The sequence below is a fragment of the Protopterus annectens genome, chromosome 7.part0, assembly GCF_019279795.1.
Source record: "Protopterus annectens isolate FY-2018-M chromosome 7.part0, PAN1.0, whole genome shotgun sequence".
NCBI classification, from domain to species: Eukaryota; Metazoa; Chordata; order Ceratodontiformes; family Protopteridae; genus Protopterus; species Protopterus annectens.
In genome coordinates this window covers 1,546,900,494-1,546,924,102 of record NC_056739.1, presented here as the reverse complement: position 1 = coordinate 1,546,924,102, position 23,609 = coordinate 1,546,900,494, and the positions used below count along the sequence as shown (strand labels likewise).

The window sequence follows — 23,609 nt, the reverse complement described above, 5'->3', positions numbered from 1 at the left end:
ATGCTTGGCCTCTGACAAGTCAGATGACCCAAACAGAGAGGTATGTTTGCTAGATCGAATGTCTGCAACTGAATCTTGTAGTTTTAATTCTTTTGTTCATGCATAATTACTTATTAACCCTTTTGCATCACAGGAGGATCAGAGTAACTAAGCAGTTTACACAGCAGTGGTTTCACTTCAACCCCATTCAGATCCAGTGCTTCAGATGTTTAGGCCAGTGTAAAAACACTGCACTTTGGTTATTAATTTTACATTTTTCTTTTGAGATTTCCAATTATTTCTGATTGCTCTTTTTTCTGTACTTTTAGCTTTCACACTTATTTACTTTAGACACATTCTTAACACAAGCTCTGCTCTCAAACAACATTTTCATTGGGTCTATATTACCATATCGAATGGTAAGAATCTCTAACACTGATATTAGCAAAAGTGCAGGTAAACAAACTTGCTGTTTTGGGGGGCTGTGCCCCCCACACCCCCCGCTAAATATATATTTCATCTCCGAGGTAGCACTACAATGAGGAAAGGGCAAATATTCCAATCCTCACTGTACCGCGACCCCCAAAAAACAAGTTAATTTACCTGCATTTTCCCTAATATCAGCATTCAAGATTCTTGCCATTCGATATGGTAATATAGACCCTTTTCATTACTTTATTTCAACATCCACAGTCCTTGTGACTGAAAGTTAGATCTGAAGTAGTTTACTTCATTTGGTCTTCAACCTGTGGGATACTGGATCCGAGCCGGCAATCTCACTAGCATCTGCTCCAAGCTCCTCCCCTTACCCATAGTACACCTCCACTACCTTCCAACCCCCAAATCTCATTTGCCGCGGCATACTGAAGTATCATGATCTCCTGAGCTCTGAGTCATAAATGGGTTATTTCTGCTTTTAAGCAGCTTTTTTTTCTCTGAAATTAGTATAGTGTTTTAGTGTAGGTTCCCTCTTCTCCTCCCCTCGCTGGTGCATCATGAAATTGATCTGTTATAGTTTAGCATTAGTTGGTAGTGTGCTTTGCTTCACCTCCCCCCTCAATGTGTTCTGTGTGACTTGAGTGTGGTGAGTGGTTTAAGTGAGAAAACTGTATTTTTCTCTCCTTTTTTCCCTGTCTTGTTTGAGTGGCTGGATAGAAGCATGGCTGATAAGCCTGTATTCAAAAGATGCACTGAGTATGGCCATAAATTGTCTCCAGCAGATGGCCACACTCTTTGTGTAATGTGCTTGGGTGTTGCCTATCTAAGTACTGACTGCACTATATGCGCGGGTTTTAAACCATGCGTTATTAAGGATAGGAAGGCTAAGTTGACCATGAAAGGCTTTTTTCCCACTTCTGAAGTGGTTGCCTTGTCCTCAGCTTCGGTCACGGCGGCTGCTGTGGCCGCCTCTCCTTCCTCTCGCCCTTGCTTCTCCCCCTCCCAGGCTGGGACTCAACCTCCTGTTTCAAAGCCTGTGGAAGTGGAACAAAAAAGGGGCAGAGAGAAGGAGAGAGAGCCAAAATCTCACAGATCTAACAAACGTAAGAGGTCCCCGGACCTCCCTTCTCCCGCCAAAAGTCAGCATAGGATCCGTGACTCCCCTCGGCTCCGATCGCCGAGATTTTCCCCGGAGCTGGAGGAGATACATTCCCCATCTAGGGCCTCAGTTCCTCGACTCGCAAGGTCAGAGTCAGTGGCCTCGTCATGGTCCACGCGGATATCAGAAGTTGATATGGATAAAATGATGAGGAGGTTCATTCCTACTCATATCCAGATGGGGATCTTGCCAGCCCCCTCTCCCTCCAGAGGGGGGAGCTCACTTCCTTTTTTTACACCGATTTCTCCTTCTCTGATCCGTCCACCAGGTTCAGAGTACTCAGATCCGAGGATGACCTTAGTCAGGGGGTCGGCACCGATGGTACCTGCTTCCTCAAAGCCGACAGCTGCATGGAACTTGTTGGATCTGACCAGTTAAGATCCGAGCCGCTCTCAGCGCTAGAGCTTGGGTGTCCGATCCGAGGGCGTGGAACTTTTTTCATCGGCTCTGGCTTTGTCAGGCCAAGTTCCCTCCCTCAGAGCTCCATCCACTTCAGGCATGGCTCCAATTCTCACGTCGGATCCTGGACAACAGGCTTCCTTATTGGTTCCCCAGGAGGTTCGTTCTCCCTTGGCGTTCGACGTGGTAGAAAGGGTTCTCTCTGCTGGATCAAGACTCTTGACTATCCCCTCAGACTCCGCCCTGACCCCCTCGGCTCTATCTACAAATCCCATCATTTTACCAGAGGGACAGGCCGTGCTCGAGGAGCCCCAGATGGTTCCCCCTGAGGAACAAGTGGCTTCCGAGTTCCCTCCAGAGAGCCCCACCGGAGACGTGCCTCGCAAGCATATGTGTAAGAGGAGGCACTTGGACTCTCCCGAGTCCCTCACTGAGAACACGGATTTGGATAATGGGGAAGGTTCCCCCAGGTCACCTCCCGAGGATGTCTCCTTTGGAGACATCATGGAAATCTTTCACCAATGGGGAGGTTGGTCCACCCCCAAACCGTCTTCTGACGAGTCCATGTTCCTGGAGGCTTTCAGCATGGGCCCATCTATTTCCTGGGTCTCCCTTCCCGCAGATTCCCTTGGTGGACCTGGTAACCTCACGGGCCAGGAAGGAGCCAGACACTGTGGATCTAATCCCTAAACGGCCTGATAAGATCTTGAGTCCACCTTCAGATAGGCCAGCATGGAACAAGGGCTCCCCTGTAGATGCCATGGTGGTAGCAGCAGCCACAAAGAAGGAACTAGCCCAAGAGAGTTCCTCGGTTAATCCTCCTGACCGAGAGTCGCGGATGATGGACCGCTTAGGAAAGCGGGTTTATGTGTCAGCAACCTTTTCTGCTAGGGTGCTGAACTACCTGGCCCATGTCATGAGACTCCAGCACGACCTGGTCAAGGAGCTGGCTGAGTCTCCCCCTAAGTCCATGTTGCAGGAGGACAGGGACTCGTTCTCCACGAGGATGGCCGCTTTGAAAGCAGTCTCCAACATGTCCATGCGACTCCTCTCACATGCTACTGAAGGAGTGGCTAGGGCAGCTGGGTCTGGCGTGTCCATGAGGTGCAATGCCTGGCTCAGACTATGTCAGTTTTCGGAACATTTCAAGGCATACTGTGCCAATACCCCTTATGACGGCTGTACTCTCTTTGGTAAGACCGTCAAAGAGACTTTAGTCCAGAGTGAGAAGGACAGGAAGACACTGTCTGCCATCGGAATCTGCTTCTTGAACCCTCAAAGATCCTTTTCCCGGAATCAGAGAGTGCAAAAGAAGATGTGGTTCTGGAAGTCACAGTATTCCCTGGACACTCAGGGCTCTTCTTCCCCCAGAGGCAGAGGGGGACAGAATGGACACCGGCCCAGAGGTAGAGGGGTTCTGAGGAATTGTGGGTCTCAAGAACCTTTCTCAGACAAGACCGGACAGCAACCCTGAGGGGTTGCCTGACTGCTCTACTCTGGAGGCAGTCAGGCGATGATTGTCATTGCACCTGGTGGCATGGGAGTCCGTTACATCAGACCGCTGGGTGCTTCAGATCATATCCAGAGGATACACTGTTGCTTTTGTGGTTCCTCCCAAACACATCCCAGACCTACCACCCATACAAAGGGAGGCAGCAGCTCAGGAAATTTCCAAGCTGCTAGGAAAATGGGTCATCGAACCCGTCCCCCCAGATCACTCCAGGTCGGGCTTCTACTCCAGGTTCTTTTTGGTGCCAAAGAAAATGGGGGACTTAAGGCCCATTCTGGACCTATCTACCCTGAACCTGTCAGTTGCCAAAGAAAAATTCTGGATGGTCACACTACAGTCCTTCATGCCGTACCTGCAAGAGAGTGACTGGATGTGCTCGTTAGATCTCCTGGATGCCTACTATCACATAAAGATGCACAGAAACTCTAGGAGGTTTCTCCGCTTCCGGCTAGGAGTCAAATCATTACCAATTTCGAGCCCTACCCTTTGGTCTCACCACAGCCCCCAGGGTGTTCACCAAAGTGATGGCTGTAGTAGCGGCTCACCTAAGGCTTCAGGGGATTCAGGGTCTACCCATACCTGGACGATTGGCTCCTCACTGCTCCCACCAGGCGTCTATTTTTTCCAAGTCAGGGATTATTTCTTAAAGCTCGCCCTGCATTTGGGGATCACAATCAATGCATCCAAATCACTTCTTAATCCTGTCCAGGTGATAGACTACATTGGGACAAGGATAGACACCTTACAATGCAAAATCTTCCTGACCTTGGAGAGAGTACAAAACCTGAGGATGCATGTCTCTCTGATCTACCGTTCTCATCTTCCATCGGCAGAGTCAGTGTTGAGGGCCTTAGGTTCAATGGTGGCATCCATAACGCTTCTTCCGTGCACCCGGTTACATATGAGAAATCTACAGTGGACACTAGCTGTGCAGTGGTCCCTGTTGGATCTTCCATTATCATATCCCATACAACTCAGTTGAGTCTGTCAGTTGTCCCTTCTGTGGTGGATGTGCTCTCCGGAGATACTGGAGGGATGACCTCTTGTTTCAGCCTCTGTCCAAGCCACAGTGACCACGGACTCCTCCCAACTCAGGTGGGGGGGGCATTGTTCGGGCAGGACGGTCCAAGGCCTGTAGAGTCCAGCTTGCACATAAACGCTCTTGAGATGAGGGCGGTCCTTTTGGCATTGCAGGCCCTCCATGCCTTTCTGGGCACCATTGCAATTCAGTCAGACAACATGTCAGTGGTCTGGTGCATCAACGAACAGGGAGGGACCAGATCTTAACCACTTTGTTGCGAGGCCATGAGAGTGTGGGAATGGGCGATCTCCACTGGTCATTTTCTCATAACAATGCATATTCTGGGATGGTCCAACATTCTAGTAGACAGGTTAGGTCTGACTATTCGGATACCTTACGAGTGGTCTCTGAATCGTTCAGTAGTGGAGCAGATCTTCCTGGAGTGGGGTCAGCCTCGCTGCGATCTCTTTACATCTCCTTCCAACGCGAAGTGCAGTGAGTTTTTCACTCTGAACCCCCTGCCCGGGGGAGTCCTCCAGAGATGCTGTAGTCCATGTTTGGCCTCCCGGTCTTCTGTATACTTACCCGCCAGTATCTCTTATTCCGAGGTTTCTACAGAAAGCTCGTTGACTGGGGAGCAAAGTGATCTTCATTGCCCCGTTTTGGCCTCGCTATGTATGGTTTCCCTTCCTTTGGTCTCATCTTCTTGCTCCGCCCTGGATCTTGGATCCCATTCAGGATCTGATTTCACACCCATCGGTGGTTCCTTATCCGAACCTGGACAGTTTGAAGCTCACAGCTTAGCTGCTCCAGTTCCCATGATGTCTAGGACTCCTGAATTATCCTCTTCAGTTAGGTCTATTCTGGTGGCTGTTCATAAGTTTTCAACTGGGAAGGTTTACCACAGCAAATGGAAACGTTTTTCCTTTTGGGCTTCTCAAAGGAGTTTAGACCCCTTCATGGCTCCTATTCCTGCCATTCTTGATTTCCTAGCCAATATTTTTCAACAGGGAGCTAGTTCTTCTACTATCAGAGTTAATTTGGCTGCCATTTCTCATTTTCATGTGGGTGAGAATTCGGCCTCACTAGCCTCCTCCAGACTGAAGCCTGTGTCAAAGGGGCTTTTCTGTTACGCCCCACCCCCACCCCCAGTCAAGGATCCTGTTCCCCTATGGGACCTTACTATGGTTCTTCAAGCTTTAGTCACTCAACCTTTTGATCCTGCTGCAACCACAGATCTAAAATTCTTATCTTGGAAAACAGCATTCCTGGTGGCTATCACTTCTGCTAATTGTTCAGAATTGCAAGCCTTGTCCATCAAAGTTCCATATGTAATTTTCCATAAAGATAGGGTTTCCCTTTGGACCAATCCGTCCTTTCTTCCTAAGGTGGCATCACAAGTTAATATCAATCGAACCATCAATTTACCTGTTTTCTTTCCTAATTTTGCTAACAAAATACAAACTCCATTTGTTGGATGTTCATAGACAGTTACAATTTTACATAGGACCAAAAACTTCCGTAAAGCCGATCAGCTGTTTGTGTCCTTCTATAAACCCTTTTTGGTTAAACCTATCTCCAAGGTCACTATTACTAGGTGGATTTCCTCATGCATCCTTCAGGTCTATAAGGACAAAGGCATGTCTCCTCCGGGTCAGGTGAAAGCTCATTCCACTAGGTCCATGGCTACTTCTGCGGCCTTTTGGTCTAGAATTTCATTGGATATTTGTTCTGCAGCTACTTGGTCCTCGTCTCATATCTTTATGTCTCACTACAAATTGGATTTGACTTCTGTAAGGAGAGCATCCTTTGGTTCTGCGGTGCTCCGGAATATTCTTCCATGAGGGCCACCCAGGAGTTTAGTAGCTGGGGACTCTGTCCCACAGGTTGAAGACCAAATGAAGTAAACTACTTCAGATAAAGAAGTTATGTACTCACCATAACGTTCCATCTGAGTAGCTCTACTTCATTGTCTTCATCCGAGATAAACCTACTATAGTCTATAAGAAGGATCTTTGTTATAAATATTTGCTGGAAAGCGATAATGTTAGAGTGGCTGAAAGGGGTATGCACAAATGTGGAAGATGCCACCAGTGTAACTTTATTTTAGAAGGAGAAGGGGTAAGAATAGCTACTGGTCAGTATATTAAAACCACTATCAAAGGTTATTGTTTTACTTCTGGGGTGGTTTACATGGCAGTGTGTCAAGTATGTCAAATGTTCTATATTGGTAAGACCAAGTGGCCATTTAGAAAGAGAATTTACCAACACCAGTATGATATTTCAAGGCTAGATGAAATGAATGCACTTGCAAAACAGGTTAAAAACCACCCAGAACGTTATTTTAAATACATGGTTATGGAAAAAGTTGAAATGGGTCCAAGAGTGGGGATACTTTGATTTATTTTTGCAGTATAAAGGACTAAAGTGGCAAATAAAGTTCAATGATAGTCTGCCCCCTGGACTCAATGATGTAATTTCTGTTAGTTGTGTTTTAAAAATGAAAGCTGAATTTGCTTTTTAAAGTATTTTTTGTTTAGAGTATTCTAATGCAACCATTGTGTATGTTCTGTAGTAGGTTTAAAAACAATATATGTACTGTGTTTTTAAGACAGGCTGGGTTGAAGCCGATTGATTCATTGAGGACATGAGTCTTTATTATATAAGTAGAGTTTTTTCATTCTGAAGAAGTAATTTATACCATTGACGAAAGTGCTAAAGTGCGTTTTAATATAGAGGATCCATCGCCCTGTCACTTGTCTTTCGGTTTGTTTTTCTCCATCTCATAATTAACTTTGCACATTTCCGTACACACACACGTGTATATCCACACAGCAAATTATGCTATGAGCTATTTTTAACAGTGAAGTAATTTTAGTCACTGTATGCATATCAGCAACAGATATGGATGAGGGAGCTACTGCTGACTAAACATGAATATCCGTAAACATTCAGTGATGCATAGTCCCACTTTGTATACTAACCTCTTATTTTCCCATTGTACTTGTTTAGAAGTGCACGTACAAAGCTGCAAACACTGAATTGTAGAAAGCAAGTACTTTTTCTACAGGCATTAGATGAATTTATAATATGAGGTATTAACTTTAGCCCAAGGTTATAATTCTTTCTTGTCTTGCTTGCCCACCTCCCCACCCCCACCACTTTCCTACACCATCTGGGTTCCTTTTTTCTTGCCTTTTCTTTTTAATGCTTTGTCATATTTTTCAGCTTTTTACTCCATCCTTTTATCACACTATAACTGGCCAGGACTGCATTGAAGTAACCAAATTAAACTGTTGGTCGGGGGGGGGGGGTACTAGGCCACCAGAAACCATGAGTTTCGAGATGCACAAAGATTCATTTTAGACATTTCTTCTCAATGTTTTGATTCAGTAATTGTCTTAACAAAAGTCACAAGTCAGGAAAAAAATCATGAGTCAGGAAAAATCAAATCTTATTTGCTATCCAGAAATTATGTATATGCCCCCTACATATGGGCCCACATTAAATCAGTGATATTTTTCACATGTGCACAAACATTCTGACACTGTCCATTACAAACCAGGTCTATGACAGCAGAGAGAGAGACCCTAGTCTTTCACACTGTATGCTTATCTATGGGCAAACTGGAAAAATGCCAGTTGATCTATGTCATGTCTTTGGAGTGTTGATACTGGATAAAACCCACATAGAGACAAGGAGGACATGCATACTCCACACAGAAAGAACCACAAGCAAGAACTCTACCAGAAAACATAGTAGTATGGGGTGGCCATAATACTTGCTGTGCCTCAGAGCCATTAGTCTGTTACTCTCACACACCCTGCACAGACCATCAGCGATAGCCACTTACTGTGCCCAGTGCTGAGGTCTGATTCTGATGGAAAATGAAAGACATTATATCCGGCTTGTTACTCTTAAGTACACTGCATTCCGTTACACACACACACACACACACACACACACACACACACACACACACACACACACACACACACACACACGCCATAGCAATGATAGTTTTACACCACTACAAAATGAAAATAACATCAGAGACCTAGGAACTTGGGTTGATAATCCCCTCTCTTTTGACCACCATGTGATAACAGTTGTGAAAGTAATCTCTTCCTTGCACTTATCATTAATCATGCAGATTTTCAAGTGCCATGCCTTCTTTGGAATATATCTCACTATACCAAACAATTATTAAGATCCCAAAGATTCCCAACTAAAAAAATCACAGGCTTAAAGTCTCTGAGCAACCAAGAAAGGCTGAAAGCTCTGTTTTTTATTCAGTGTCTTTTAAACATTTGAGGGGAGATCCATGTTTTGCTTATTAGTTGATCTGTACCTCCTCTATCTCTGCAAGGCCAATATTTCCACCAGTAATAGCTCTAGAGACCTAAATCATCACCAAGAGATAAATAAAATATGAGGGAGAAGCAAGTTTATTACCCAGCATCTCCCAAACTTCTGCAATAAACTTTTGTATGTTAAACAGTGCACTGTCTTCCTTTAAATATAACCTAGATGACAGGATGGGTAGCCACAAATTTAATCCAGGATTCACTGCTATAGCTGCTCTGCAAAAGGACATGCAGCATGAGGGAGGGTATTGACAAGGAACAAATGGCCATAAGACTTGGTGGTCTTAAGAGTATCTATGAAGTCTATAGTTCAGAATCAAATCCTGTATGTTGTGCTTGTGAGGTAAACACATTACCCATTATGCCAGCCCCTGACTTTGGAGCAGATGGAAGTTCTCAATTTGTAGTCCTCAGCAATCTTGGCCACCACACTTCTGGGATATTGGCTTGAATGTCTGTAAAAAAATGCTGAACAGAAGAGTGCCCTGGACTGATCCCTGTGGGGTACCACTGGTTACAATTTTACATTCAAAGAGGGTTCTAACAACTTTTACAACTTTAGGGCTATTTATATTCAAAGAAGGTACCAGCAGCAGTTCAGTGGGGGCTATCAGGGAAGACTGGGCAAGCAGGACATGAAGTAGTGAGTGCCTTTAATGACTTACCAAAGTATTCCAGTAGGCTGTCTCTAGGAACAGTTTGTAGTGATTTGTTTGACTTGTAGTGCTTGACACTAGGCTGCCATAACCCAATATGTCAAATGGGTTCCTTGATGCATACATATCCTCTTTCCCGTTCTGATAACAAACACAATCTGTCTTTGCATTTTCAGTTGTACTGCCATGTTCAGAGCTATTTAGGAAAGCTGTCAGTCCAAGTTTCTCCATTCAGTACCTGTAACTATTATCTGGACATTATTTGATTTAAGCTTCCTTAAACTTCATCATTTTCCATTTCTTCAGTTGTAACTGATAAGGATTTGTGTTCTTACTGTTTGCTGTTGTTTGGCAGATAACACAACACTGGAATATATTTGTATCACAGATATGAAAGAATAGCTTAAAAAGTATATCCGGACAAGTGCTTGCAAACTGCAAGAACCAAATAACAAACCAGCTAGCACTATAGAAAGGCTTGACACCAACACTCAAGTTGAAAGCAGGCTTTATTAAGCGAATTCAGGAACATAAGCAGGAATAATCCACAAAGAATAGCTCTTTCTATGGTGCTAGTATTTTGAACAAATTTAGTTGGAGTGTTTATTCATTAGTCATCAGGGTGTAGCCAGAGAATTCTGTTTCATACTTTAAAACTCTTATTGCTGCCTGCAAATCATTTGGCATTAAAAACTAAAAAGGTACATATGTCAGTGTTGCCACTCTCCAAGCTACTGGTAAGTATCATTTTCACCTGCTTAAATACTGAAGATAGTGTTTTTAATTAACACTCCTCTGAGTATGCAAACTGTGTGTCTGTTGTTGCTGTAGATGTCGTATGGCTTCAAAAAGCCTCAGTGCTTGTAAGTGATGCTCAGGAAAAAATGTACTCAGAGTGCAAGCATACGTACCTGCACCTTTCTTAATCATTGTATCTTCTGCTTTTTATTTAGAAGTATGCATTATTTTTCTGTCATTGTGGAACCTTTTTCTTTGCACTTTGAGTTATTCCCAATTAGAATTTCAAAGTTAAACCTAAAGCAATAAATAAATAGATTTCCTCTTTAACCAATCCCAGCTACAGAGTAATGCTAACCATATACCAGTGGCTTAGCTTAGTTCATTCATAAGAGAATAACTTTTTCATATCTGATGACATAATTTAGTTTAACTAGCTGGTAATCCTTCCCTGTCATAGTTGAAGACCCTGTTAGGTCAATAAGCATACTTTTGACTTGAGTTTCTGTTACTGGCATAGTTCCCAGAAGTAATTGGAGAATTATGCTAACAATTCTAGGCATGATGTAGTATTCTAGTTTCTTATAGATCCTTGTCCAAAAGAACATAATCAGGAGCCTTTCTTTTGTATTTCCTTTTTCTTACCAAAGGATTGGCCACCCAACATATATGACTATGTGCTAATTTTGCTACTGACCTCCCATAGGTAGGTACTAGGCTATTAGCCCTAGGGCCTATATAAGCCTAGCCAAAAAGGTACCCTGGTTTTCGCCACCCAAGAAAATTATTTTCCTGTGCCCCTGTTGAGCAGAGCCACAGAAGTGAATTTCCCATTTAGTCATCAGTATTTTTCTTGAAGAGTGCTAATGAGGAGCTTTGTTTGATATGGAGAGGTAGTTTGTTCCAGAGTATGGGAAGTCTCTGGGACAGGAATCTATCCCTCCAGCTTGTTCTGTTTATTGTGGTGACTAGGTTTAGGTCCCTAGAGCGTGTAGCTCGGAGGGATTGGGATTTTTTAAAGTGGAGCATGTCCAACAGCCCTGGGTTTGACACAGCTTTGTTTGTTAGGCAGAGCTCACCTCTGAATAGGCGATATGCAATGGAGTAAAGCTGGAGTTTTTTGAGACGGTCTGCGTAGGGCATCTGTTTGAGACCGGTAATCCTCTTTGTGAGGTGTTTCCAGTTGTTGTAGATGTCTTGTGATGTACATACCAAAGGGGGCATTGTACTCTATAATAGGTCTGAGTGACAAGTAGAGGGGGAACAATGACTTCTTTTTTTCCTGGATGAGAAACCTTTTGTGATGAGATGTGCCACGTAGAAGGATTTCCTGACTACTGTGGTGATATGATTGTCAAAGGAGAGACTACTGTCCACCTGTCTCCCAAGGTCTCTTGTCATACTTTCGGTGTTAATTAGACTACCGCCTATGTGGTAGTTCATGGGTACAAAGTTTTTACCAAAGGGGATGACAGTGCACTTTTTGGTATTGAGCTTGAGGCCATGGCTTTGACACCAGGCATCTGTCTCAGTGAGGCTCTTTTGTAGGATGTCCACATCATTTGAAGTTTCAATTATGACTCCTAGTTTGCAGTCATCTGCGAACTTCATTAGCCAAAGACCTTCTGTGTTCGCCTGTACTTCAGAGAAGTAGATATCAAACAGGAGAGGACCCAGGACTCAACCCTGTGGTACTCCACTTGTCACTGGTCTGAAGTCAGATTTGGAGTCTGCTACTTTCACAGTGTGGGTTCTGTCAGTGAGCCAGTTGGCAACCCATCTTGTGACATAGGGATTTATACCTATTTTAGTGAGTTTATCTATAATTCCAGAGTGGGGGATGGTGCCGAAAGCCTTGGCAAGATCTAGATAGGCTGTGTGAACCACCTTACCCTCTTCTACGGCTTTAATGACTGCTTCAAAGAAGTCCATCAGGTTTAGGTGACATGAACTGCCTTTTACAAACCCGAACTGGGTTGGGTCAAGAGTTTTGAGATTACCAATGTCTTTGTTTATAAGTTCCATGATAATACGTTCCATGGCCTTGCAGACCAGGCTCGTCAGGCTAATTGGGCGGTACTTCCCAGGGTCCGTGGTGGCTCCTCCTTTGTGGAGTGGGATAACTGCTGTGCGCCATTCCAGTGGGCACAAAGCCTGAGGTGAGGCTATGATTAAACATTGTACTTAGGTGGGGTGCCAGTTCGTTCTGTAGTTCGTGTAGATCGCAGCCTGGGATGTTGTCAGGTCCCATGGATGCTGTGTTCTTGGCTTTGAAGTGTGTTTTTTACCTGTGCAGCTGTGATTGCAGGAACTTTGCATTCTTCTGGTATAGAGATGGGCCCTTTAGGGGGTGAGAGGGGGGGTAAAGTTAGCACTGAACCTATCTGCCAGGATGTTGGCAATATCAGTTGGTTCTGTATATTTAGTGCCATTGTGCTGTAATTCAGAGCAGATCTGAGTGCTGCCATTGAGATTCTTGACATAGCTATGGAATACTTTGTGGTTGTCTTTAGAATCAGTGGCGATTTTGTTTTCTTAACTAGCTTTGGAGGATTTTATGAGGGATTTCAGCTTCTTACTGAGGCTGACCATAGAGCTAGAGTAGTGAAAGTTATCTTAACATTTTATTCCATTCTTTTAGTTAGTATATAAACTGCCATTTGCCATAGAAGTTGAAAAACTGAGAGCACAGTGTGATTTCCTATGCGCACCATTGTTGCGCATCATTGTTTACTTGTAGTCTCTCAAACTTCTGCAAGCACTTTGCCCTAAAGTTATGCTGCTTTATTTGATGTTTAGATAACACAGGTTCCCTCTGTTTCTTCTCTTTGTTACACCTGGTACCAGTCACCTTCTATGAATACTTTTTCCAGTACCAGACTTTTTTCTGTTCTTTAGGGGATTCTAATTTCTTGTGAGAAGGACCATTCCTTCACCAGGTTGTTTTTCATCTTGACTGCTCCTTATATTCTGAGTTTTCCAGTGCCATATGTCTTTAAAGTAAGGAAGGTCCTTTCCCATTATTACCTTATGAACAAACTGGGGCACAGCACTGATGCAGGATATGAGTTGCATGTACCCAGTGTTAAATGTAAGCTTGACATTTGTGTACACTGTCCCTTGAAAAATTTGGCTCGTTTAATCACATAAGTTCTTGTTTATGAACTCATTGGAGACTAGACATACCATATTTGCAAAATTTAAGAGCCTCTGCAGCTACTTGAGTTACAAACATCTGGAATTTGTGCACTAGCACATGATTTCATGACACACATTCTGTATATTAATTCAGCTGTACAAACAGACTGCTGTTTTTAGTCTTTATCGTGCACAGTATTATAAAGTGAGGCAGTCTGAAAACTTTTTTTTTGCACTGCAATCCATGGAATTCTTTTGCAGAGGGGAATTTGCTGTAAAACTGTGCTTCCTGTTTTCATTTTAACCCTGAGAGGTAGGTAACCCCCCCCCCCCCCCCCACAGTGTACAAGAAGTATTTCTTCTGGTTCAGAGTTATTATTGTCTAATTTAATGTTATTGTTTAACAGCTTTCAATTTGAACAGAACAGTCTAGGAAAGACACTTTGGGACCTGGAATTCTGAGGAGTTCAATTGCATTAGTGTGATGCATCTTTCCACAAGTGTTAGCGGGTCTTCCAGGGTAACGAGAGCAATTTGTCTTACCCATTTTCAGGCCACAAAGAATAACTTTTGTGGAAAGGTGTTCAGTATTAGTAGCTCTACTGTTTGAGTGTCTCAGTTTCTTTCTGGTTGAAGCTGCTTCTTGGCCATGTGCAGGACATTGAGCAAAAAAGACGATACCAACTTCTTTGCTGAAAAAGCCCATGTATGCAAACTCTGCATCTTAACTGTGATATTCACCATATGTCAGACTGTCATTTCGGTTCACAGGGTTTGAAGATCCACAGTGCCCTATCAGAAGTTTGAGAATAGATATAATAAGTCCTGAAAGTAGGAAAATGTATATGGGATTAATCACACATGAGGGCAAACTGGTTGAAGTCACTGTTGCACATTTAAACTATTTTTGGCAGAGAAATCTCCCTGCACCCCTTAGTGTTTGAGGATGCTGCAATCCCACACCTCTGCTTCTCAGTTATATTTATTAACTCAAAGATAGCTGTATCTTGGTGAAGAGAGACTTCTCCAAGGTTCAGCAGTTCCGTTGTTAGCATTTATGTGTTTCTGTGTAATCACAGTTAAATTCTCTCTGAGGATCATAGGTTACAATCTTCAAGCATGCAATGGAAACCAAAGTTGAAGTACACTTGAAATTCTGCAGTCAGGACTCCAGCTGGCCCATTCAGCTGCTGGCCACTTTTTTTCCATTTATCTTGTTAGAGTTCTGTTCAAATGTACATAAATAACATTTATTACCTAAAAGTCTTGACTCAAGAATAACTCTTCAGGATGTACAATCATTGTTTTTTTTATTGTAGTAGAATAAGTCACAGTGCTGAGAGACTGCCTTCACAAAATTTTCAAATCAGTTTCACCAAGCAGCAAAAAAATTCAGTTTTTATTTAATTTCTTATCGATAACATGCATGCAGAATTTTGACGTTTCCTATTGACTAACAAATAGGGTTTCTGCAGACCCTCTTGTTTCTCGCTTTGTGCTGCACGTGAACACTTAACCATGTTTTTTTAGTAACAATAATGTTTTAAAAATACAAGCCACCTGAAACCATGTTTTTTTTAGTAACAATAATGTTTTAAAAATACAAGCCACCTGACCTGGCAACCAGTCTTGTTTTTCAACCTTGTGTATTTCAGTACCAGTACATGTTATCCCCCAACATTCCTTGTAGCTACGCATCCCAGCCTGGGAAGGTCAAATCTCACATAAAACAAAATCTTTTTCACATAGTGTACTTTCCTCCCTTCCTGGGCATTCCAGACTCTGTAGACTGTAGTATATCCCTTAACCCCCTTCATCACTTTCTTTACCTTCAGTCATCTGTTAGTACACTTAGCTTAATACCAGAATGGAATTGTAAAACACTTTGAACTACAATAAGTATCTGTGGTTTGCATAAGTATACATCTATACTACATAATCATTTTTAACATAGCAAATGTACCCAAAAACGAAAAAATATCAGCAACCACCAGTGGATTCCAATGTTTAGTGACCAGAAACGATAAAACAACAATGTGTACAAGATAAGCGCTTTCGGGCTATGCCCTTCTTCAGATAATAGCAACATTCATAACATCTATACTTAAAAGAAATGGCAACCAGTCATATTCTAGTATTGTACCCCTCGTTTCTTAAGAGCGGGTTTTAAAGGGACCCCATCATTAAGTCCAGGATACCTATGTGCTGTCAATTCCAATATCCATTTTATTTTTTCTAATTCTGTATCATTTATTATATCACCCCCTCTAAACCCTTTTTTTAACTATCCAAATAGCCATAAACATAAAATAATGTCCCTCATTATTGAAAATATGCCTAAACAAGGCATTATGTTAATTCTGTGTGGCATTATGTTCATTCTGTGTCCGTGTTGTGGACAGATGATTCAAAAGTCTAGTTTTAAACTTACAGTTTGTCTTGCCTACATAGTAAAAAGTGCATCGCTGACAATTGGCAAGGTAAACCAGATTCATGGTATTGCAACTGGCATTGGCCCCAAAATGATAGACCCTCCCTGTAACCGAGTGTGTAAAGCTGGATTCCTATTCAAACTGCCACAAGCTTTACAAGCCCCACATGGCCTGGTCCCTCTGCCGACCATTGCCTGTTTGGAACTTTCCATGCCCTCATTGCCTAATATATCCTTCAGGTTTCTATTTCTTCTGAACCCAAAGATGGGCTTGTCACCTAAGACCTTCCTTAACTTTTCATCTGTTAATAAAATCTTCCAGTTCTTCCTATGTCACAAACCCCATAAATGTTACTACTATAAGCGAACATTAATCTAATCACACCATCATTGCTGTTGTTAGTGTGTGATACCGTAACACCTTTTCGTTATACCCAGGGTTACAACCTGGTTTCCTTGTATTGTCTCTGGCATTGAACAATGTCATTTATCTTCTTACCATCATAACCCCTTTCTTTAAAGTGCCCTGTCATCTTTACTAACTCATCTTCATAATTCTGGTCTTCAGTACATAATCTGAAAACTCTTCTCATCTGTCCTGTTACAATGTTGTCAAATGTAAATCTAGGATACATGCTATCCTGTGTCAAAATATTGTTCTTCCAACATTCCTTCCTGTAAAGTGTGCTCTTAAACCCCATTTCATCCTGCACAAGCCTCACATCTAGAAAATCTATAGTGTCAACAGAAGATTGTACAGTAAACTTAAGAAAAGTAGTAGTGAACTCTAGGTATGCTATAAAACTTAATAAGTCACTTTCATTCCCTCCCCACAGAAGAAAAATGTCTGCAAAGCACCTATATAGGCACACTTTCTCTCTCCAGGCATTCTTGGTACCCAAAACGTACTCTCTCTCCCAGCAAGACATTACCGTGTTTGCATATGAATTAGCACAGGGGGTGCCCATGGCTACCACCTGTACTTAACTGTATAAATTGCCCATGCATGAAAAAACATTATATTCAAAAACTATTAATAATAGTCTTCTGATTAATTCCAACTTAATCCCTTCATAGATTCATAGGTAGGTACTAGGCTATCGGCCCAAGGGCCTACATTAGCCTAGCCAGCAAGGTTCCATGGCTTACGCCACCCAAGAAAGTTATTTTCCTATGCCACTGTCAAGCAGAAACACAGACGTGATCACCAGGATGTATTTCCTATTTCCCATCTCCCATCTCCCATCCACTCATCAAGATTTTTCCTGAAGAGTGCTAATGAAGAACTTTGCTTGACATAAATGGGTAGCTTGTTCCAGGGTGTAGGAAGTCTCTGGGACAGGAATCTATCCCTCCAGTGTGTCCTGTTTATTGTGGTGATAAGATTTAAGTCCCTAGAGCATGTAGCTCGGAGGGATTGGGATTTCTTTAGGTGTAGCATGTCCAACAGCTCTGGGTTTGACATAGCTTTATATGTTAGGCAGAGGTCACCTCGGAGCAGGCGATATGCTACGGAGTAAAGCTGGAGTTTTTTGAGGCAGTCAGTGTAGGGCATTTGTTTGAGGCCAGTAATCCTCTTTGTGAGGTACTTCTGTGGCCTTTCCAGCTGCTGCAGATGTCTTGTGAGGTACATTCCAAAAGGGGCATTGTACTCTATAATGGGTCTAATGAGTGTCGAGTAGAGGGGAACAGTTACCTCTTTTTTCCTGGATGAGAACCCTTTTATGATGAGGTGTGCCATGTAGAAGGACTTCCTGATTACTGTGGCAATGTGACTATCAAAGGAGAGACTACTGTCCACCTGGGTCCCAAGGTCTCTTATCACGCATTTGGTGTTAAGTCGATTGCTGCCTATGTGGTAGTTCATGTGTACAGAGTTTTTACCAAAGGGGATGACACTGCACTTTTGGCATTGAGTTTGAGGCCATGGCCCTGACACCAGGCATCTGTCTCAGTGAGGCCCTTCTGTAGGATGTCCACATCACTTGGGGACTTGACTGTGGCTCCTAGTTTGCAGTCATCTGCGAAGTTCGGTAGCCAGAGGCTTTCTGTGTTAGCCTGTACTTCAGAGAAGTAGATACCAAACAGGAGAGGTCCCAAGACGGAACCCTGTGGTACTCCACTTGTCACTGCTTTGAGGTCAGATTTGGAGTCTGCAACTTTTACAGTGTGGGTTCTGTCAGTGAGCCAGTTGGCAACCCATCTTGTGACATAGGGATTTATACCTAGTTTAGTGAGTTTAGCTATAATTCCAGAATGGGAGATGGTGTCAAAAGCCTTGGCAAAGTCAAGATAGGCTGTGTGAACCACCTTAACCTCATCCACGGCTTTGGTGACTGCCTCAAAGAAGTCGATCAGGTTCAGGAGGCATGATCTGCCTTTCACAAACCCGAACTGGGTGGGATCCAGAGTTTGGAGGTTACCAATGTCTTTGAGTTCCATGATGATACGTTCCATGGCCTTGCAGACCAGGCTCGTCAGGCTAATAGGTTGATAGTTCCCGGGATCAGTGGTGGCTCCCCCTTTGTGGAGTGGGATAACTGTTGCTGTGCGCCATTCAGTGGGCACAAAGCCTGATGCAAGGCTGTTATTGAACATGGTGCTTAAGTGGTGAGCCAGTTCGTTCTGAAGTTCATGTAAAATGCAGCCTGGGATGTTGTCTGGTCCCATGGATGCTGTGTTTTTGGCTTTAGAGAGTGCAGCTTTTACCTGCATAGTTGTGATTACAGGGACTCTGTATTCTTCCTGTATAGATATGGGCTATTTAGGGGGTGAGAGGGGGGTAAAGTTAGCACTGAACCTATCTGCCAGGATGTTAGCAATATCAGTTGGTTCTGTAATTTTCGTGCCTTTGTGCTGTAAATCAGAGCAGATCTGGGTGTTGCCATCTAGATTCTTGGCATAGCTATAGAATGCTTAGTGGTTGTCCTTAGATTTAGTGGCGAGTTTGTTTTTGTAGCTAGCTTTGGAGGATCTTATAAGGGATCTCAGCTTTTTACTGAGGCTGACCAAGGAGCTCCTCCACTCATGGGATTTTACTCTCTTTTGCAACAATTTCTTCCTTCTGTTGTACAGTTTGTTTATGTCAGGGAACCACCAGATTGGCTTCCTTTTTTTGGAGGATAGAGTCTTGGTTCTGTTTGGAATAGCACAATCCATGCAGTCGTGTAAGTGCTTATAGAGTGCATTTGTGTAGGATTCAGCAGTTGTAACTGTATTGTCCATCTGCATGGGTGTCATGAAGTTCACAACTTCTTTCTTAAGAGGCATGAAGTTGGCTTTGGAGAAATTATTTACTGTGGTTTCCTTAATGGGTGGTGGGGGCAGGATGTGGATATCAAGGGTGATATGCTTATGGTCGGATCGGACCAACGAGGAGATGACTTCAGGTGTGGAACACCAGTCACTCATGTTAGTAATGACTAGGTCTAGGATATTGTTGCCCCTGGTGGGGGTGTGGATGTGGATAAGTTGATCTAGGGCATTGGAGTTTATGAATTCCAGAAAGCGTTGAGCTAAGGAGTTGGTACACAAGTAGTTTTCCCAATTAATGGTGTCATAGTTGAAGTCGCCCATTATTAGGGTGTTTGTTTGAACCCTTATATTTTCCAGTACATCAAGAAAATAAGAGTGGGAATCCCGGGGCATGGTGGGGATCTGTAGTTTTGCCCAGAGTTAGTTGCACTTGGATAACCTTGGATGCATTATGCTGAGCAACTAGCCTCGAGGTGTGGATATCCTTAATGGATATGGGCACACCTCCGCCTTTGGTCCAGGTTACATGGCCGAAAAGTGTGGTATGAGTTATAGCCTGGTAGTGCAGGGGTGCTATCTGGAGCCTTGAACCAGGTCTCAGTCACTGCACAGATATCGATGTTCTCCATTTTAAGGAGTGCCTCGACTGAGTGCATTTTGAGATTTAGACTTCTAGCATTGAGTAGCATTACCCTCAGTTTTTGCTTGCCTGTTTCTGTTATGGTGGTGAATTTGTTATTTGAACCCTGCCTAAAAAAGGCACTATAGGGGCAGCAAGATCCCACATGCACCCATATTTTAATGGGGCAGATATGACACTAATAGAATGCCAATTGAGAAAGGCAACATGTTGTCCTGACCATTTTGTATCATTCTGGCATAAAATTCAGCCAGGCTCATTTCATATGCACCAGGCTAACATCATCGTGTCCTGGCCTCTCCGATCGGAGCTTCTTTCCAGTCTTTCACATTTCAGTCATAGGGGTCTAACATGGACAATAACAGAGTCAGGGAGTACTTTCTCCTTGTCATGAGTGCATGGATAGGGGTGTGATGATGGCAGCACTGATGATAAGTCAGCCCACCCTAGTCAGCTACAGTCAACCTGTCTTTGTTTGGACCCTGGTGTGGGGACTCAGATGAGTCACCTGTTGTTAGTGCGTTATGACACGCTTGTTTCCTTTGCCTTATTGGCTGTGGTTGAGTGGCACACTGAGTCTGTGGGTTTTAGTCATTCTGTTAATATGTTCACACCTTTTGCACTAGCTAATTTGCACCTTATAACACATTGTAATCACTCTCCATTGCTAATCACTTAATGTAAACTATTAATGTGCAAAGTCAATTTATGCAATGCAAACAAAAATTCAACAAAATCATGCTAAATCATGTGTCCTGTAGTACGAGTAATTTCATCAGCAACTATCAGTTGAGCAATGGACACTCAAGCCATATCGAATATTTCAATGGCCCACCTCCTCTCAAACTCACAGTCTGAGGGGGTGGGTAGGGGCCTACAACTTGGTGTAGAGCTACATACTGGTGTAACCGTAAACAGGAGGATCATTATCATTCATCTCTCATTTCCATCATCATGAGCCTGACATCTAATTTCTAATGAGTCCAGTATATAGGATAATATAATATGAGAAATGTGAAAAGCCCCTCTAGTCCCCCTCCTTAATAGTTCATCATAATAATATTTACTTTAACACTACTACTGTCCCCTTATTTGTTGTTTAATTGTAATCTGTGTATTATTTTATAAATCATGGTTGTCTTCATGTATTAGTTTTTATTATTTGTTCTCCTCTTTGTTATGTTACCTTGCATATGTTCAATTTTTTTAATAAAAGTTTGCATAGTTGCATTGAAAATAGTTGCATTGAACCCGAACAACACAACAAACATCTCCTCGATTGGTTGCCACTTGGGTTGATCTGAACTGAACATCTTCAAGCATACACATTAACATTTCCTACTAAACACAAAAAAGATCCCTAAAATAAAATGCGCTTTCTGGATAAAAAATAAAAAGCCTTTATTATTAACTTAAACTTTCATCATCGTAAGAAAACAAGAACAATATTGTCCTCAGTCAGTGTCCCTCACCTCCTCAACCTTCTCTCCTTCATTTCATGTCAAAGCAGCTCCTAAAACTCACCTTTTTCTTACCTTTGGTAACTGAACGTAAAAGAAAAAAAAAACATTCATCAATTGCTACAAAGGGGAGTTTTTGGTCTCTTCCTAAGTCAGTAACCACATTAGTGAAAGTACATTCCTAAGGTCATTGAAATATTCTCATTCACTAGACTCAAACCCCACTAGACTCAAACTTTTTGTAAAGTCTGTTGCAAACATGTTTCATTGCACATGTTTCATTCCATCCCTCCTCCAGTTTCTCCTCATTCACCAATGCATCATGAACAATCTTCTTCGATTCTCCCATGGACGATCTGTGATTTCTCTCATTCACTTCTTTGGGAACATTGTTCCTGGAACATTGTTCCACCCCAATTTTTCCTAATGTTTCAGTTTTGTTTATTAATTTGTGAATTACTGTTTGTGAATATCTTCAGACAGACATGTTCATTCATCAACCATGTGATGCTTAATCAGTAGCTTTCCTCACCTGCTGCAGTGCCGCAAGTGAAAGAAAAAATGATGCTTGAAATGTATATGTATACTTGTTTTTGTTTCAGTAGACGCATATAAGAAAACCCAGTGATGATGTTTATAAATTTCTTGTATGCGTCTTCTGTTGGAATACTTTGCTCCGGAAGAGAGGCAACTGGGTCAAGAAATTGAACTGTTGCAGTGGAGGCTTGAGACTGAGTTTACTGAAACAAGGTATACTACCCATTTAGAAGCAGCATTTTTGCTTTTTCTACAACTGGTCAGAAGTTGCAGCAGGTCAAGGCTAAGAAGCTGCAGCGTGATCACTTTGATTTTATGAATGGGCAGATTTTTGTCTGGCCTAGGGACAATGTTGGAACAAAAGCACCAGTTTCAAACTTGAAATACCTTTCCAACGTCAAAAAACACTTTTAAGTTTGTGAACACAGGTTTATTTAGTGCTTTTGTCAGAATTAGAATACTTCATCTCAAAAATCCATTCATTTAAATACTCTTAATTCATTACAACATGTGATGAAATTCATCCAGTGAAACCCAGCTGATCCTGACATCAATGAGTATTTAAAAACCTACATAAAAATGCTAACATCAACCCCTTTGTAACATTTAAAACATAACTAATCACACAATATAAAGAATAAAGATGCTTAATAAACATATACTAAAAAATTGTTACCATCTTTTTACACCAAAAAATAATATGCATAAAACATTAGTCAGACTTTGTATGAATGCAATTTTAGATAACTAGTAAAACTAATACCATCATTAAGGCCTGGTTTACATAAAGCATTTAATCTAACTTGCCATCATAACTCTCTAAAATCTAAAACATCCTCCCATGGACCACCTCTAGGGTCTTGAGATACTTTATCAATTACTGTAAATTTAAAACCATGTGATGGTTCGCAATATGCCTATATAAGGCACTATTCATGCTTTTATTTTTAATATCTCTAGCATGCTCATACATGCGTTCCTTTAATTTCCTCTTAGTTTTACCTACATAAAAGCATGTGCATGCCTCACACAGTGCAACATAAACTACCCCTAATGTATCACATGTATATTTGCCCTTATTTTTATAAAGATATTATTGATGACAACTTGATCAATCTGTTTAACCAGGGGGCATTGTGGACAAAAGCCACACTTTTTTATCCCCATGAAGCATTTATATGTACTATTTTCATGTTTACCATCCAGCAACTGCTTAATAGTAGAACCCCTTCTAAACACAGTATTAGGTCTGCTACCCAATTTTTCAATAATTCCTTCAAAACCCTGAAAAACGTGCCAGTTTTTATTCAATATATTGGCTATATACTGATAGTCAGTACTAAATTTAGTCACAAAGGAATGAAGTATTCTGATTAAGTCTATGTTATAAACTGACAAAAGCACTAAATAAACCTGTGTTCACAAACTTAAAAGTGTTTTTTGACGTTGGAAAGGTGTTTCACATTTGAAATTGGTGCTTTTGTTCCAAGTTTGTGTTTGGTTCTAAGTTCTACTAGGGACAATGTTCCCAGTAATTCACAAAATGTACAAACATTATTGAATAGTGGGAAAAACATGTTGGTTTCCTGATGGTAGATGTCAAGGACCTATATACTGCAATACCACAAGTTCTGGGCATTAGTTGGGTGAGAGAATTCTTGATGGAGAAAGATGTTGATGGGGACGAAATATACCTAATAGAGGACCTATTAGAACTAATTTTGGAAAATATTTTTTTTCTATTCAATAAGAACTACTATTTGCAGAAAAGCGGGGTTGCTGTGGGTTCACCCTATGGGGGCAGCTTGGCGAATACTGTCATGGCCTTCTAGGAAAATAAATTTTTGTTTCCCAATGATACATTCAGGAACAATGTGAGAT

At 42.1% G+C, this 23,609-nt stretch overlaps 1 protein-coding gene across 1 annotated transcript in view; it reads left to right on the top strand.

Annotated features, from left to right (window-relative positions):
* The window catches only part of ISY1 (ISY1 splicing factor homolog), an 816,689-nt gene that overhangs the window by 255,400 nt on the left and 537,680 nt on the right, over positions 1–23,609 (top strand). The window lies entirely within an intron of this gene.